Source organism: Sarcophilus harrisii, chromosome 1, assembly GCF_902635505.1.
Source record: "Sarcophilus harrisii chromosome 1, mSarHar1.11, whole genome shotgun sequence".
NCBI lineage: Eukaryota > Metazoa > Chordata > Mammalia > Dasyuromorphia > Dasyuridae > Sarcophilus > Sarcophilus harrisii.
This window is the reverse complement of record NC_045426.1, coordinates 240,590,336-240,607,390: the sequence shown is the minus strand read 5'-3', so window position 1 is coordinate 240,607,390 and position 17,055 is coordinate 240,590,336. Positions and strand designations below refer to the sequence as shown.

The following is a 17,055-nucleotide window of genomic DNA, read 5'->3' as shown; positions in this document are numbered from 1 at the left end:
ACTTTGGTGCCTAAAAAAAAATATCATTTGTAATTGATTTTTATATAAATGTATATGTCTGACTTCAGGCTATAGGTTTATACCAAACACCTAGAACTATTTAATAAATGTTGTCTCTACTCACATGAACTTATGAAGGTGAACACTACTCTTTCAGCATTGAAATCTTAACACCTAAGCAAGCTGGATGTGAAATCCCATTTAAGAGAGAAGTTTAGATGGATTCAACCAAAATTCTAAACTCCCTTTTTCAGGCGGTTGGGGTTAAATGACTCACAATGTCACAGGACAGTTTTCAAAATAATATTTCCTAAGTTTTCTGCTTTAAAAAATATCATGAAGATAATTCAGTGTTTTAGAGAAATGAAAATTATAAAAATTAAATGATCTTTAAAAAATCATTTTTTTCTCTCTCCAAAGTTGTCCCCAAATTTAGACTAATTTATTGAACCAGACTTTGGTTCAATGACAGTGAAGATTATGGAAAGCACTCAATTATTCCCAGAACTCAAAAAAATATTATATATCTCCCGTCAGGATAATTTTCAGACCTTATAAGTAGTATTTTTAGCTAAGATCTCATTATTCCAAAGTCTTATGGATTTGAGATTGGACAACTATAAAAAGAGGTTTTTAAAATAAAATGTAGAAACCCTAATGTTGTCTAATTTGCTGAGATAAAATTAAATAACCCAAACAAGCCACAAACAATGTCTCTGTCTGCACATCCTACTGTCTGCAATGAGGTATGAATCACATTAGTGTGAACCTACAAGAACATTCAATTATTCATCCATTTTGAACTATTTCTTGGAATTCACTCATCTTTCAAAAAACATGCTGGCATATGGAATCTGAATCTATCAGAAGTATTTGTTCCCCTTCAATTAATGGAAAATGACAGTTTTAGATGATACAATAGTTATTGAAAATAAAAATAATAATCACAAATATTTTCTTTTTGATCAGCATTTACTCTATTTGTTCTTCACTTATCCATGTTTACCATCATAAAAAACCCTGCCTGTCTTTATTACCATAACATAGGCAGAGCCTAATGGAAATTTCTACAAAAGTTTGTTCCTTCTGACATGAAGTAGAGAGAGAGAGAGAGAGAGACAGAGACAGAGACAGATACAGAGACACAGAAAGACAGACACACAGAGAGAAGCACAGAGAGACAAAGAGAAGGAGAGAGACAGAGAGAACACTAAGATAAAATGATTATTGGAGGCCTTTCTGTGGCAAAGTTTCTGACAGAACCACACACCATTCTAATTTGAATGAATTGAGCCTTTATTGTGTGCAAGTAATTGTTATTTTAAGCACTGATTTCATACAGATATTCAAGAACCTAAATTAGACATTAGAAGGATGGCCCTTCCAAAAATTCTATAGTAACAATGAATAGTGGTGTTTTGGGTATGTAGTTAGTTGACAAACAAAGGATAATTCAGATCAAAAAATTACTGGGAATGATTTGCTGAACAAGGGATTGGATTATTGCAAGAAGTTCTGGGTGAGAAACTAGAGAAAAGCCAGAAGATGGAAATGTGATCGATGAAAGGTCTAGGAGCTAAAACAAAAGAAGAAACCAGGATACACTCAAAAAAATCAAGTCTGCCAACATCCCTCAAGCTGTTGTATGAATGGTAGCCTCTAGTGTGACTTCTACACTATGCATCTGTGGCTCACACAAATTGAGCATGTCTCTTCCTTTAAATATTGTAGGTACGTCACCTAATTCAAGTCAGTCGTTTAGTTGATCTCAGGATAAATATATAACACAAACAAGGAAATTCCTATTTGACCTTAAATAAGCTCTTTGAAAAGCAAAGACTTCTCATAATGTAGAAATTAGAACTATAAATTGATAATCAGGAACCTGGAATTTTCATATGATTCCATATGGCAATTCATTTTTGTTTTTTATTCAAAAACTTCAATTTTTTTGTTTACAAAGTTTAAACATGTCTTTTTTTTTTTTTCTGGTAGGGAATCTCAATAGGGAACTATACTGGGAGGAATATATATATATATATATACACATAATATATACATACAGATATACTTTAAATAACACAATACTTCATATTCCTCATTATTTACAGAAAAGTTGGCAGGAAGCTCCCACATGTAGCATAGTTATTGTGAAGAGAAAATGAAATAATATCTGTAAGGAGACTTGCAAACCTTAAAGTTCTATAAAAATTCAATTATTATTGCCATTATTTTGTCCTGAGTATTGATTAATGAACAATGTCAGTTTTGAAGAAAGTTGTGACTGGAGTGGTATATAGTCGTATCCTTAGCTCTGTTACTTTTGGGCTTCCTTGAATAATATAGAAAGAAATTAATATTTGGGACAATTTCAACAACAATACTATATGATGACCAGTTCTGATGGACCACGCCATCCTCAGCAACGAGATCAACCAAATCATTTCTAATGGAGCAGTAATGAACTGAACTAGCTATGCCCAGAAAAAGAACTCTGGGAGATGACTAAAAACCATTTCATTGAATTCCCAATCCCTATATTTATGCACACCTGCATTTTTGATTTCCTTCACAAGCTAATTGTACAATATTTCAGAGTCTGATTCTTTTTGTACAGCAAAATAACGTTTTGGTCATGTATACTTATTGTGTATCTAATTTATATTTTAATATATTTAACATCTACTGCATCCTGCCATCTAGGGGAGGGGGTGGGGGGGTAAGAGGTGAAAAATTGGAACAAGAGGTTTTGGCAATTGTTAATGCTGTAAAGTTACCCATGTATATATCCTGTAAATAAAAGGCTATTAAATAAAAAAATAAAATAAAATAAAATAAAATAAAAAGAAAGAAAGTAAAAAAAAAATATTTGGGACAATTTAAGGCTTTAAGAATGAAGTACAAAAAATAATCCTGACTTATTTCACTGTATGGTATGATAGATTTCTACACACAAGTGATTATGTATGTTATTCCCTCATTGAACAAAATTTTGATGAGATAAGTGATTCTTGGTCTCAATCCAAACTCCTCTGACCTCTGTTATGTCATATTACAAGCTTCTGATCCTTTAATGTAGAAGCTGCTAAATTGTGGGTTCTTCTAATTGTGATCTCACACAATATTTGAATTCATTCTTTCTGGTTGTTAGAACTTTCCAGCTGACCTAAGTGATCACAGCCTATAATATTGTTTCAATCCATTCTCTTGTTTGTTCTGTTATTCCAAATTTTATTTTGGAGTGGGGAATTTGGGAAAGCTCAGATGAGTCCCTGCTTTACCTCTTCATTTTGGAGCCACCCTGCATTATTATTACTTCAACTAAGTTCTAATTTATTCTTTAAAAAAATACTATACCAAGAATATGCACAATGGTTTTTCATACCTAATCATCATTTTCAAAGGATCTACTATTTTCTAACTAGCTCAGCAGGAAATTTAATGTTTTTTTTAATTAAAGTTTTTTTTTAATTTTCAAGTTATATTCATGAATATTTTTTCAACATTAACTTTTGCAAAACTGTGTGTTCCAGTTTTCCCTCCACTCCCTTTCCTAGATGGCAAATAATCCAATATATGTTAAACATGGTAAAATATATGTTAAATCCAACATATGCATACATATTTATAGAATAATCTTGCTGCAACAGTAAAATCAAATCAAAAAGAAAAAATGAGAAATAAAATAAAATGAAAGCAAACAACAAAAAGAGTGAAAATGCTATGTTGTGAGCCACACTCAGGTTCCTCAATTCTCTTTCTAGATGTAGATGGCTCTCTTTATCACAGGGTCATTGCAACTGGCCTGGATCATCTCATTGTTCAAAAAAGCTGCATCCATCAGAATTGATCATCATATAATCTAGAATATTTAATGTTAATAAGCTGTTAGATGAATGCTATCTTTCTTTGTTTTTAATAACTACTATTTCTAACAATATCAAATTCATTCTGTTTATAGTAAATATCCTATTGCAGAAATTTATATTTGTTCACTTAGGGGTTTAAAATTTTGGACTGCATGGATACTGTGGCCCATTGATCTTTTATGAAAATAGAACCCCCTCTCTTTATAATATCTGAAAATTTAAACATCAAATTATTTATGTTTTCTTTAACTTTTGTTTTTATCCAGGCCATTTCCTCTAACCATGAATGATCTTGTATTTCTGCCTTAGACCCTCTTTTTTTTTCTGTATAAAATCTCATGATCTCATCAAGTCCAATGGATTCAATTAATATCTCTATTCAGATAATTCTCACATATATTTATCCAGTGCTAAACTTTTTTTGAGCTACAGTCAAGTATTTCCCAAATGTCTATTGGACATCTTGAACTGCATGTTACCTAGATTTCTTCAAATGAATATGTCCCAAACTGAAATGATTTTCTTTCACAAAAATTCTCTCCTAACATTTCTCTTGCTCTCAAGATTACCACTATCCTCCCAGTCATCCAGAATCACAACTTAAGAGACATCCTGAACACCTCACTCAGTCATTGAAACCAATTTATTTCTAAGTCCTGTTGATTCTATCTTTCCCAAACCTCACATATACATTCGCTTTTCTCCTTTTGATACCATCTCAACTTTGGTATAGGGCCTCATAATTTCATGAATAGATCATCACTGTATTTTGGTTTGTCTAACTTCTTTGTATCTCTCTGCTACAGTTCACTCTCTACTCGGATTTCAAAGTTTTCTTCCTAAAGCAAATGTCTATCATATCATTCCCCTATTCAATAAATAAATAAATTCAAAATAAAATGGCTGTTACCTTTAGGATTAAATATAGAAATCATTTTCCCCACCAAATTTAAAGTTCTTCTATCTTTCCAATCTTTTAAAGCTTCAGTTACTTTATTATCCAGTGAATTTGGCCTCCTTGTTATTCCTCTAACAAAGGCACACCAACTATTAAGTCTGTTGATTCTGCCCATCTTCACCATGTGTCTCCAAATTATTTCCTTCCATTCTTCCACATCATAGCTTCCTTGAAATCTTAGATAAAATTCCACCTTGTATAAGAAATCTTTCATAATCCCCCTCATTCATGTTTTCTCTTTGAGATCCTCTCCAATTTATGAGGGAGAGAAAGAAATGGAAAAAAAGAGAGTGAAAAAACAGAAAGACAGCGAGAGATAGAGACATAGACAGACAGACAGACATAGAAAAATAGAGGGGGGAAGGAGAGAGGGAGAAAGAAAGGAAGAGAGGCAGAGAAACAGAGAGATAGACATAAAGAAGTGGGGGAAAGGAGGGAGGGAGCAAAAAAGAGAGGGAGACAGAGACAGAAACACAGAGAGACAGAGATTGGAGTGTTGTTTATATACTGTCTTCTTCATTAGATTGTGAGCTCCTTAAGTGCAGGAATTATTTTCCTTTATTATTATATCCAATGCTTAACCCATAACTGACAGGTAGTAGACACTTAATAAAAGCATGCACTTTCACTAGTAAAATAAAGTTAACTTAGTTTGACAAGATCCAAAATTGTTTCATTTTTCTGGTTCCCCTCCAGCTTATTGTTGTCCTTTCTAAAATATAGAGTTTAAATCAAAACAAAATATTCCAAGTGTGGTCTGAACAGATTAACATATACTGATACTATGACTCTTCTCTTTGAGTCCTGGAGAATTCCTCTCTTAAGACATCATCATATTGCATTAATTTTAAACCACTTTACCCTTCTGTTGATTTTACATGTATCTTTCATCCTCTAAAATCTCAAAACTATTTTCAGATATATTCTCCCTACTCTATGTTTTTACCCATTCTATACTTGTGAAGATGATTTTGAACCCAAGTGTCGAATTTTATATTTATTTCCATTAAATTTTGATCTGGAGAAACAGTGCTGGCTAGTGGTGAGTGGCCTGGTCTCCTCTCCTGAAAAACCTGGGTTCACCTCTGACACTGGTTAGCAAACATTGGGAGAGATATTTAACTTCTTAATATTCTAATAAATTCTCTAAGACTGAGTTACAACATCAGTGGATGAAGTTTCCCTTTTGGGGAATTAATTTTATCAATGAAACCCAAGCCTATTCTTCATCCCTGTATATCATACTAGTCAATTCAACTAATATTCTTTCTGTCTTTATGGATCCTGGCTCTGCTACCTAATGTAGTAGTTATTTCACCCATTTTAATGTAATTCAATGAGCAAAGCAGTTATGACTTTTCTAAGTCACTAATATACATCTATATCTTTTCCACAAGAATAGTATATAAGACTTTTGTTGCCCTCTTAAAATCTAAGTGAACAATCCCCGAAACATTTCCTTAATCTATAAACATAGTATTAAATTTCTCCTTATTTAAGTAGGAATCAGGAATGTTCAAACAAAAAAAAATGGTGCAGGAAGCAATGAAAGACTAAGATAGATGCATATGTATTCTCCTGATATTAAACTGAGGTTTTCTTATAAGAAAATGTTGTCACAAATATATCTTCAAATACCTAGCCCCTAGTATAGTATCTTTTATACATTAATAATTTAATTAAGATTTTGGAAAGGTTTCTATCAAGAAGAGATATCTAACTTGTTCTCTATTGCCCACTACATGAAGAACTAGAGAATATTGCAGAAAATTAAAAGAAGGTTTTGGCCAAATATAAGGAAAATCATATGAAGAATTCATTTATGCAAGATTATTGTTAACACCATTTCATGTTTCAGATAGAGAGTGAATGTTATATAAAAGAATGATGCATAATTTTTCAGGTTTAAAAGAGCTAACATATTTCATCCTATTATCCATCCTCTATTATATATTTTGGTATGATAATGATTCAATACAGAAAAATGCAGCCAATTTTCAATCCACATTGATGGAGCAAAGTTTTCAAATTCACAATTATATTTCAATACAAATGTCTCATATTGCAAGAACTCTTAATGAGATTTTTAAAAATTCAACCTTGGAGACCCTACTATGTCAATTTATATAATCTTAGATTCCTAGAACTTGAAATGATATTAGAGAAATATATTTCAACTTCACACTCAAAAGAAGAATGTTCGTTACCATTATAATATACCAAACTGTATTTAACTAAAAATTCTCCTTGTTGAGTAGTTCACCACTTTATAGGATAGTCCATCACATTTTGTCAGACAAACAATTATCTCCCTATAATTCCATCCACTGGTATTATTCTCTATAGCCAGACATCATAAACCTACCTTTCTCACAACTGCACTTCAGATATCTGATTTTAGCCTCTCTTCTTCCTAAGTACTTTTAAAAAATTATTATTTATCATAATAATGCTTCCAAACCATCCTTATCACCATGCTGTAGAAATATCTAGTTTATTAATTGCCCCTTTACAAGATCATGACTAGCATGAAAATAAAACAAAGTATCCTGAGTAACGCAGAATATGAGATAATTCCACTTTTCTGTATCATCTACTTTTTTCATAATAAAAAAATAATATTTTAATATAAGTTATAATTAGTAACTTTTTATTGACAGAACCCATGCCTGGGTAATTTTTTTACAACATTATCCCTTGCACTCACTTCTGTTCTGACGTTTCCCCTCCCTTCCTCCACCCCGTCCCTTAGATGGCAAGCAATCTTATACATGTTAAATATGTCGCAGTATATCCTAGATACAATATATGTATGCAGAACCAAACAGTTCTCTGGTTGCACAGGGAAAATTGGATTCAGAAGGTAAAAATAACCGGGGAAGAAGAACAAAAATGCAAACAGTTTACATTCATTTTCCAGTGTTCTTTCTTTGGGTCTAGCTGCTTCTGTCCATCATTGATCAATTAAAACTGAGTTAGATCTCTTTTTTTTCAAAGAAATCCACTTCCATCAGAATACATCCTCATACAGTATTGTTGAAGGATATAATGATCTCCTGGTTCTGCTCATTTCACTTAGCATGAGTTCATGTAAGTCTCTCCAAGCTTCTCTGTATTCATCCTGCTAGTCATTTCTTACAGAACAATAATATTCCATAACATTCATATATCACAATTTACCCAACAATTCTCCAATTGATGGGCATCCATTCATTTTCCAGTTTCTAGCCACTACAAAAAGGGCTGTCACAAATATTTTGGCACATACAGGTCCTTTTCCCTTCTTTAGTATCTCTTTGGGATATAAGTAGCACTGCTAGATTAAAGGGTATGCACAGTTTGATAACTTTTTGAGCATAATTCCAAATTGCTCTCCAGAATGGCTGGATGTATTCATAATTCCACCAACAGTGTATTAGTGTCCCTGTTTTCCACATCCCCTCCAACATTCCACATTATCTTTCCCTGTCATTCTAGCCAATCTGACAGATGTGTAGTGGTATCTTAGAATTGTCTTAATTTGCATTTCTCTAATTAATAATGACTTGGAGCATCTTTTCATATGGCTAAAAATAGTTTCAATTTCTTCATCTGAGAATTGTCTATTCATATCCTTTGACCATTTATCAATTGGAGAATGGCTTGATTTCTTATAAGTTAGAGTCAAGTCTCTATATATTTTGGAAATGAGGCCTTTATCAGAACCTTTAATTGTAAAAATATTTTCTCAGTTTATTGCTTCCCTTCTAATCTTGTCTGTATTAGTTTTGTTTGTGCAAAAACTTTTCAATTTGATATAATCAAAATTTTCTATTTTGTAGTCAATAGTGATCTCCAGTTCTTCTTTGGTCATAAATTCCTTCCTCTTCCACAAGTCTGAGAGGTAAACTATCCTATGCTCTTCCAATTTATTTATAATCTCATTCTTTATACCTAGGTTGTGTACCCATTTTGACCTTATCTTGGTGTACAGTGTTAAGTGTGGGTCAATGCCTAGTTTCTGCCATACTAATTTGCAATTTTTCCAACAATTTTTGTCAAATAGTGAGTTCTTATCCTAAAAACTGGGGTCTTTGGGTTTGTCAAACACTAGATTGTTAAAGTTATTGGCTGTTTTGTCCTTTGAACTTAATCTATTCCATTGATCACCTAGTCTATTTCTTAGCCAATACCAAATGGTTTTGGTAATTGCTGCTTTATAATATAATTTTAGATATGGTACAGCTAGGCCACCTTCATTTGATTTTTTTTTCATTAATTCCCTTGAAATTCTTGACCTTTTGTTTTTCCATATGAACTTTGTTGTTATTTTTTCTAGTTCATTAAAATAGTTTATTGGGAGTCTGATTGGTATAGCGCTAAATAAATAGATTAGTTTAGGTAATATTGTCATCTTTATTATATTTGCTCGCCCTATCCAAGAGCATTTAATATTTTTCCAATTGGTTAGATCAGACTTAATTTGTGTGGAAAGTGTTCTATGATTTTGCTCATAAAGTTTCTGATTCTCCTTTGGCAGATAGATTCCTAAATATTTTATACTTTAAATGGAATTTCTCTTTGTAACTCAAGGTGTTGGGTTTTGTTAGTGATATATAAGAATGCTGATGACTTATGTGGGTTTATTTTGTATCCTGCAACTTTGCTAAAGGTGTGGATTATTTTTATGTATATACACAACAGAAATACAGTTCTCAAGAGTTCCTTTTACTTTTTCCTACTTCTCTTGAGTCCTATGGTTGGAGATCAATTTTTTGTTTAAATCTGTTTTTTTTTTTCCTTAGAAAAAAATGGAATTCCTCTGTTTCATTAAATGTCTATCTTCTTCCATGGAAAAAAATGCTCGGCTTAGTTGGGTAGTTTATTCTTGTCTGCATTCCAAGTTCTTTTACCTTTTGGAATATCAGATTCCAGGCCTTTTGATCCTTTAATGTTGAGGCAGCCAGATCTTGAGTGACCCTTATTGTGGCACCTTGGTATTTGAATTGATTTTTCCTTGCTGCTTGTAATATTTTTCTTTAGTCTGAAAATTCTGAAATTTGGCCACAACATTCCTTGGTGTTTTTATTTTAGGGTCTTTTTCAGATGGTGTTCGATGAATTCTTTCAATGCCTATTTTTACCTTCCAGTTCTATTACTTCTGGGCTGTTCTCTTTGATGATTTCTTGTAAAATAGTATCTAGGCTCTTTTTTTTTTTTTTTTCATCATAATTTTTGAGTAGTCCAATGAACCTTAGATTATCTCTCCTAGATCTATTTTCCAGGTCTGTTGTTTTTTCCAAGTAAATATTTGACATTTCTTTCCAATCTTTCATTTTTTTTTTTTTTTTTTTTTTTTTGGTTTTGCTTGACTGATTCTTGATGTCTCCAAGAATCGGTCATTTCTATTTGTTCAGTTCTGATTTTTAGTGAATTATTTTCTTCATTAGCTTTTTTTACTTCTTTTTGTATATGTCCAACTGAGTTTTTAAATGAGTTGTTTTGCTCTATGGAATTTTTTTCCATTTAATTATTTTTTTTCTTTTTTTTTTAGTGAGTCATGTTCTTTTTCCAATTCAGAAATTCTGTTTCCCTGTACTTCTTGGGAGTTTTTTACCTTTTTCAATTCACATTTCAGGAAGTTGTTGCTCTCTTGCATAGCTTCTCTTTCCTTTCCTCATTTTTATTCTAGTTCTCTTTTAAGGTTTTCAATAGTTTTTTCTAGGTGAGCCTTTTGTATTGGGGACCAACAATTGCCTGGAGGCCTTCTGCTGTTAGTATCCTCGGGGTTGAAAAGCTGCTCTCTTTCCATATAGAAGCTATCAATTATCCTTTTGATTTTTTTTAACTCATTTTAAAAAGCCTGTAGGGTCTGCCTTCAGGGCCAGAAGGTTACCAGCTTCCTCTGCAGAGCAGTGATAGGTGTATGGACCGGTAGCTGTCCCACTAACCAGCTACAAAAAGCAGCGAGGTATTGGAGTGCTCTAGGAAAGAGTTCCCCACCCAGAAGTAACTCAGGCCTGCAGGGCTGAGCTGGGAAAGTGCCCTGCAAAGAATCCTGCTGTGTGGGTTAATGGCTGCCCTGGAGCTAGACTCTGAGCAGTGAAAGTTTCACTACCCAAGCCAAATCCCACTTGTGGGGCTATGGGTATTGGGCTGAGCAGTGAATAGCCCTGCAGGAACCAGAAGTGTCTCTGCCCCAGGAAGCACAGTCTGCTGGGTAAATTCTATTGCCCCAGGCTGAGCCCCACACTGTGCAGATTACAGGCTGCCCTGGGCTTGCCCCCCTGCTGTGCAGATTTGTACCTGCCCCAACAAAAGCCTTGTACTGTAGGATGTGGCTGCATGGTTGCATTACGGGTCTGTGTGAGTCACTTCCGGTTTTGGGTAGTATAGCCAGATCTTCTTAGGTTCTGGCATTTTTTAGAGTACCCTCTGTTTTAGGCTTTAATTTCTCTGCCAGTTTACTGCTTTGTAATCAAGGCAGAGCAGTTAGCCTATAGCAGAGTCATCTCTATAACTTCTCTAGCCACAGAGGTCGCCCCCGCCCCTGGTCTGCTCAGGAAGCTAGTCTCTCCCTGCCTGTGCTCGTCTGTTCCTGACCCCTCAGGACAAATCTTTCCTGGCAATCTTTGGCTGGTAAATTGTGTGCTTCTAATTTTCATGAATTTTAGCAGTCAAGCGCTCTTTTTGAGGTTGAATTTAATAGTTGGTTGGGAGGGGATGAGAGGAGCTTAGAAAGTCATGTGTGCCTTCTCCGCCATCTTCTCATCTACTTCTTTTAATGAAAAGTAGGATAGTATTAATCATTTTCTTAACTACACTATTAACTTATATTTCAATTACAAACATCAGACTTTGTCTAAATGCCTTACTGAACTCTTGGCATTAATACATCTATGGCAGTCCCCAAATTAATCAATTTAGCAATTCTGTCAAAAAAAAAATAAGATTAGTCTTATACAAACTGTTCTTGATGATGCCTTTATTCTGTCTCTTTGTCATCATCTAATGATGTGGATAGGAATTAAATTTAACTTTTCCAATATATTTTGAAAACTTTGCTCCCTTAACTTTTTTGAAAACCAAAATTACATTTTTTCTTTCATTATAGCACCTCTCTTATTTTCCATGATTTGTAAAAACCACTGATAGTGATTCAGAAATCATCTGTCAGTTCTTTCTGTGCCCCAGATCATAATTTCCTTAGCTATAGTGACCAGAACTCACTGAACACTGAAAGTAATTAAACATCTAATATTACATCAAGGGTTATATGGAATAAAGTTAAATCTGATGCTCTAGGTTCAACCATAATTAATCAGAAGTGTAGTTGAGAAAAGAAAAGTTTTCATAGCAAATATTTTTAAAAGAATTAAAAACTAAATTTTCTTACATTGACTACATAAATAATAGAAAAGGGTGAAAATATGAGCTTAAGTAGCCATAATATCATAGATTTAAAAGTAGAAGTAATCTTAGAGATGAAACGGTTTGATTAACATATTTTAAACATGAGGAAATTCGGACTTTTGGACATGCCCAAGGTACACAAGTGGTGAGTGAAAGAAATGGGATTCTAAACCAGATTAAAATAAAACAGTATTTTAAATATAGCATTTTGACTCATCAAAAAAGCCTCATGGAAGAGAGAAAATTGGATATGCACTTTTTTTCACGTGTCTATAATTTTTAACAGAGAAACCATACTACATTGGAAAAATTACATGGATAAAGTCATTGAGGGGACAATGATAGTGATTTGTGTGAAGATAATGAGGTAATCAGCTTAATAGTAATTAGGTATTTATTACAAAATAGTGAAAAGCAAAGCTACATGAAGATATAGATAAACTGAGTCAGATTATTTAGTAATTTGAAAGCCAGGCATTAGATTTTGGTAAGCAATGCAAAGTATTTTTTTTTTTTTTTAGCAAGGCATAATGAAAATGCTGTGCGTAAATGATTTGTCTAGCTGTTTATTTCTAAAGAATTGAAGTAGCCAAAAAAAAAAAAAAAAGAGGAATATTAGAATAAAATTTCTCAAGAAGGGCAGCCATATTTTAGGCATATTCAACTTAATTTTCAGCAAGGGGAGGGGATAAACTAGTGTTCTTGCCATTTCAAGAGCAAAATGCTCTAAATGTCTGGAAATGGTTGGTTTCAAGTCTGCCAAGTGCAAAAGAGTCAGGTTTTGGCTACCCTTAAGAAATATATCAATAAAGAAGTTTATTTGTGAGAGAAAAAACAGACAAAACTTTAGATATCCCAAGACTGTGTTGTATAATTTCTAGCCATTGGCAAATCAAATGTAATTATGGTTTTATTAAATCAGCAATCTCCTTTTAAAAAACACAATCCTTGAAGTCCCAGCCTTTTTCCAGAAATATTCAAGTAAACAAAGTTATAGTACAACAAAAGAATTGGGTTAATTATAAGAAAGTGGTCCTTTAAAACAAAAATCACTTAGCCAGTAAGGAGCATCATATTGAATTGACCTGCTATATCTTTTGCAAAATACTTAAATTTGGAAAAAAAATTAGTTTCTTCTTAATAGCAACATGAACGTAACTAAACTTACAATAACTTCTTTCTTCTTTCCAAGAAATGAAAGTACTATTGTACTCTTTAAAGAAAAAAAAAAAGGTGTCTCAGTTCTGTAAGTAGGTTTTCCAAAGGTTTCTCTTCCCCCACCCTGCTGTGATATGGCTTTCAGTGAGCCAATGAAGACATTATTATGAAATGTTCTAGAACATGAGAGTACCTATTGCATAAAAGATAATAGCTACCACATGTAGTACTAGTATTTAACAGATTATGGAACTTTGAGCGAAATTCAGCTAACTCACTGAATTGTTGGAAGAAATTATGACAAAGACAAATGAATGATTCCTTTTTATGTAAAACATTTCATATTCTGCCTTGCTACCTTTAAATAAGTGGCTCCCCTGTATCTAGATCTTCTCAGAGAAAGAGGTCTTGTGATATTTAGAAGTGTTTGGGAACAATAAAAAAAAATAAGATGCATCATGAGGAAGATGATTTATCTTAGTTTGATTTTAGTTAAAAAGTGGGAAATGATTTTTTAAAAATATATTTCTCACATTAACAGTCAAATGTTAGCTTCTTTTAAATCACAACTTAGATGCTATCTCATAAACAAGAAATTTCATGATGTTATTGCTCTCTCCTATTGCAATTATTTTGTTTATGCAATTTATTTACTTTTGTCATTACATATTATATCCCTCAATTTCCTTGAGGGCAGAAACCATTTTGTATTATTGGTACAATACCTTAATCATAGTGAGTATGTACTAAATAAGATGGCATGTGAATTTGATATGTGTATGTCTACATGAATTGTCTAAATTTATTGACAGGCTTCTTGAGAAAAGGAATGGATAGTTATTCTTTTATTCTTATCCACTGATTTTCAAAAGAAATTGCTTTGAAGGGAATAGATAGGTTGCTTTTCTTTTCTCTTATACAATGGAAACTAGACAGTATAAATGTGTCTACAATCCCTTCTAATTACTGCTGGAATAAAGACATAGTTTTCAAGTCCAAATTTGCTAGCTTAACTGGCCAATATCCCATAAAATATTAGGGTACTTGAAGTTTAACACACACTAGTTTGGTCTCTTTTCAGCATATACTAGTTACACAAAAGACCATCACAAATAATAAATAGCAAACAAATCCATTTATTTCAACAAACAGAAAGCAGACTTTGGAGGAATTATATAGATTACAATAGAGCCATTCATATTCTTCAAGAGTGAATGACCACTTTAAATAACAGCAAGATGAAATATTTCATTACAAGACAGAGAATTGTCTTGATTGCACACAAGAATAAGTTTCCTGAACTATCTAGGGAGGCAAACTGAAAATCAGGGACATTTTGAGAAGCCAATTTTGCCCTCATCTTCTTACAAAATCTATCTCTTTATCTCTTATCTTTCTGTCTCCCTTTCTGTCTGTCTCATATCTCTAACTCTGTCTCTATATGGATATATGTGTCTTTCTGACTATTTGTTAATATCTATTTCTGTTTGTGCCTTTACCTATGCCTTTCAATATCTATTCTGTATCTGGGTCTGTCTTTATCTCTCTGTCTCTATATCCCTTTCTTCATCTTTGTATCTGCCTTTTGTCCTTCTTTATCTCTTTTTCTCCCATTCTCTGTCTGTCTCTTCCTACACCCTCTCCTTTAGTCTCCCTATGTCTTCCTAAGATAGTGTGGGAACCACGTATATTTGTCAGTTTCACTAGGATAGTATGGGAACCATATGTGCTTTCTTACAAAACAAGAAAAAAACTCTCATACCAACTCCACCTTTCATTCAGTCTAATCCAGAATGAAATTTGGCAGTCACCATGAAGCACAGGACTTCTTGTCACCAATCCGACTTTGTGGGAGTTGCCTTAACATCTTTGTTGAAATGAATTAAATGACTTGCCTACAGTTACACACACAAATAATAAGTAGGAGAGCTGGAATTTGAATGCATATCCTCTAAATCCAAATCCAATGATCTTTCTAACCCACCACATGTATATGCATTGTTTTATGTATGGCGCATATTATCATTAGAATTGGGTATTCCTAAGCAGAAAGTTAGAAAGTAAAAATATTAAGCATGATAAAACAAGACATTCCAAGAAATTCTGATTTTATGTAGATAATGAAATTTAAAACCATTTTCCTTAACTATCCTCCCTGGCTTCCCAATGTCCTATAACCAGATTTATTCTATATTGAGTGGTAACTAAAAGGAAAATTTTAGCCCCAAATCAAATCTAATCCCAACCTATCTCTAATTAAAAATTTCAAAACTACTTGTTTTAATTTCCATTCTCCTGCCAATTTCCCCCATACCATCATACTGACTTCTATCTCTTGTTTGAGTAGACTCATAATAAAGAAAAAAAAAAAATTACTCATTCAAGTTTCTGTTAAAATTACTTTCAATAAGTGCAATTTGTTCTGTTCCCAGAGACCTACAAACTTTCACTATATCTTCAGCCTCAATAAATACATAAAGTTTGAAGTTACTGCAGAAATCTTAAAAATAATCTAAATGACCAGTCTACTTCAGTGCTTTACATTCTATCTTTTCATATCTCACCAGATAACAACAGATCTTTTATTTTGGGATTATAACCAAAAGTTGATTCATTTCTTAAGAAATGAAAATTACTTATCATTGAGCATGTTTCTCCCCTATAAGATTCTATTGGAAAGTAGGGCCATAATTAAAATGGGAATAATTTTGAGAAGAGGATTCCTTCAGTGTACTCTTTTTAGAGAATGATAGATATCTTCAGACATCTTACAGTTATAATGCAAATCCCTTGATTTGGCAAGCTAATTTTATTGATAACTCTAAATCCCTTTAAAGAAAATACAGTCCAGAACTCATTTAATCATACACTGAATGAAGTAAAAAGATTAGTTATAGTTATTATGGATACTGAATGCTAAGGATACAAAGATGAGCTAGGGAAATAGACACTACTCTGAGGAACTTGACATATAGTACAAGGAATATAGCCCATGCATGAATAGGTATAATAGAAGATATTATGTTAGAGAATCAAGAGATTTTCTGACAAAATGATTTTGAAAAATTTGAGAAGGGCAAGTATGGTAGACCAGTTAGCGCTTGAAATGAACCTTGAAGAGTTTAAAAAATTGGATATGAAGACTGTTGTAATTTAGGCATTGAATACAATTAGAAAATATGTGTATGTATGTATGTACACACACACACACACACACACACACACAGATGGGAGATTCCAAGACAAAATCAGGTTACAATTTCTAATCTAATTTGGCTTGAACATAGTATGTCCAAGAATAAAACAGGCATGGAAATATAAATTGGATGTAGTCTGTGGAGGATCATAAATTCTGAGCTATAAGAGTGTACATTTCACCTAAAGACAGTATGGAATCACTTAAGATTTGGGGTATGGGAATGACATCAGAACATGGGCTTTGAAAGGATCTTTTGGCAGTAATATGAAGTAAGGTTTATAGTGCAGTAAAAGTGGAAACAGAGAAACTAGTAAAGAGACTGTTATGATACACTTTTTCTAGCTTATTTCTTCTCTTACAAGAACTCGAAGACATTAATTAATCAAAAATTTCAATTATCTATGCAAGACAAACAGATATATATGCAACAGAATCCTGCCATGTACTCAAACTAGTTTGTGTGCTTTAATTATTGTTAT

At 32.9% G+C, this 17,055-nt stretch overlaps 1 protein-coding gene across 6 annotated transcripts in view; it reads right to left on the bottom strand.

Annotated features, from left to right (window-relative positions):
• Positions 1-17,055, bottom strand: part of PRR16 (proline rich 16) — a 284,921-nt gene that overhangs the window by 195,175 nt on the left and 72,691 nt on the right. The window contains exon 1 of one of the 6 annotated variants that reach the window (XM_031938924.1): positions 125-304. The exons of the other annotated variants lie outside the window; for them this stretch is intronic. The gene's annotated coding sequence lies outside the window, so the exon portion shown is untranslated. Of the gene's footprint in view, positions 1-124; positions 305-17,055 lie in introns of those variants that run through there. 6 annotated transcript variants of the gene reach the window in all.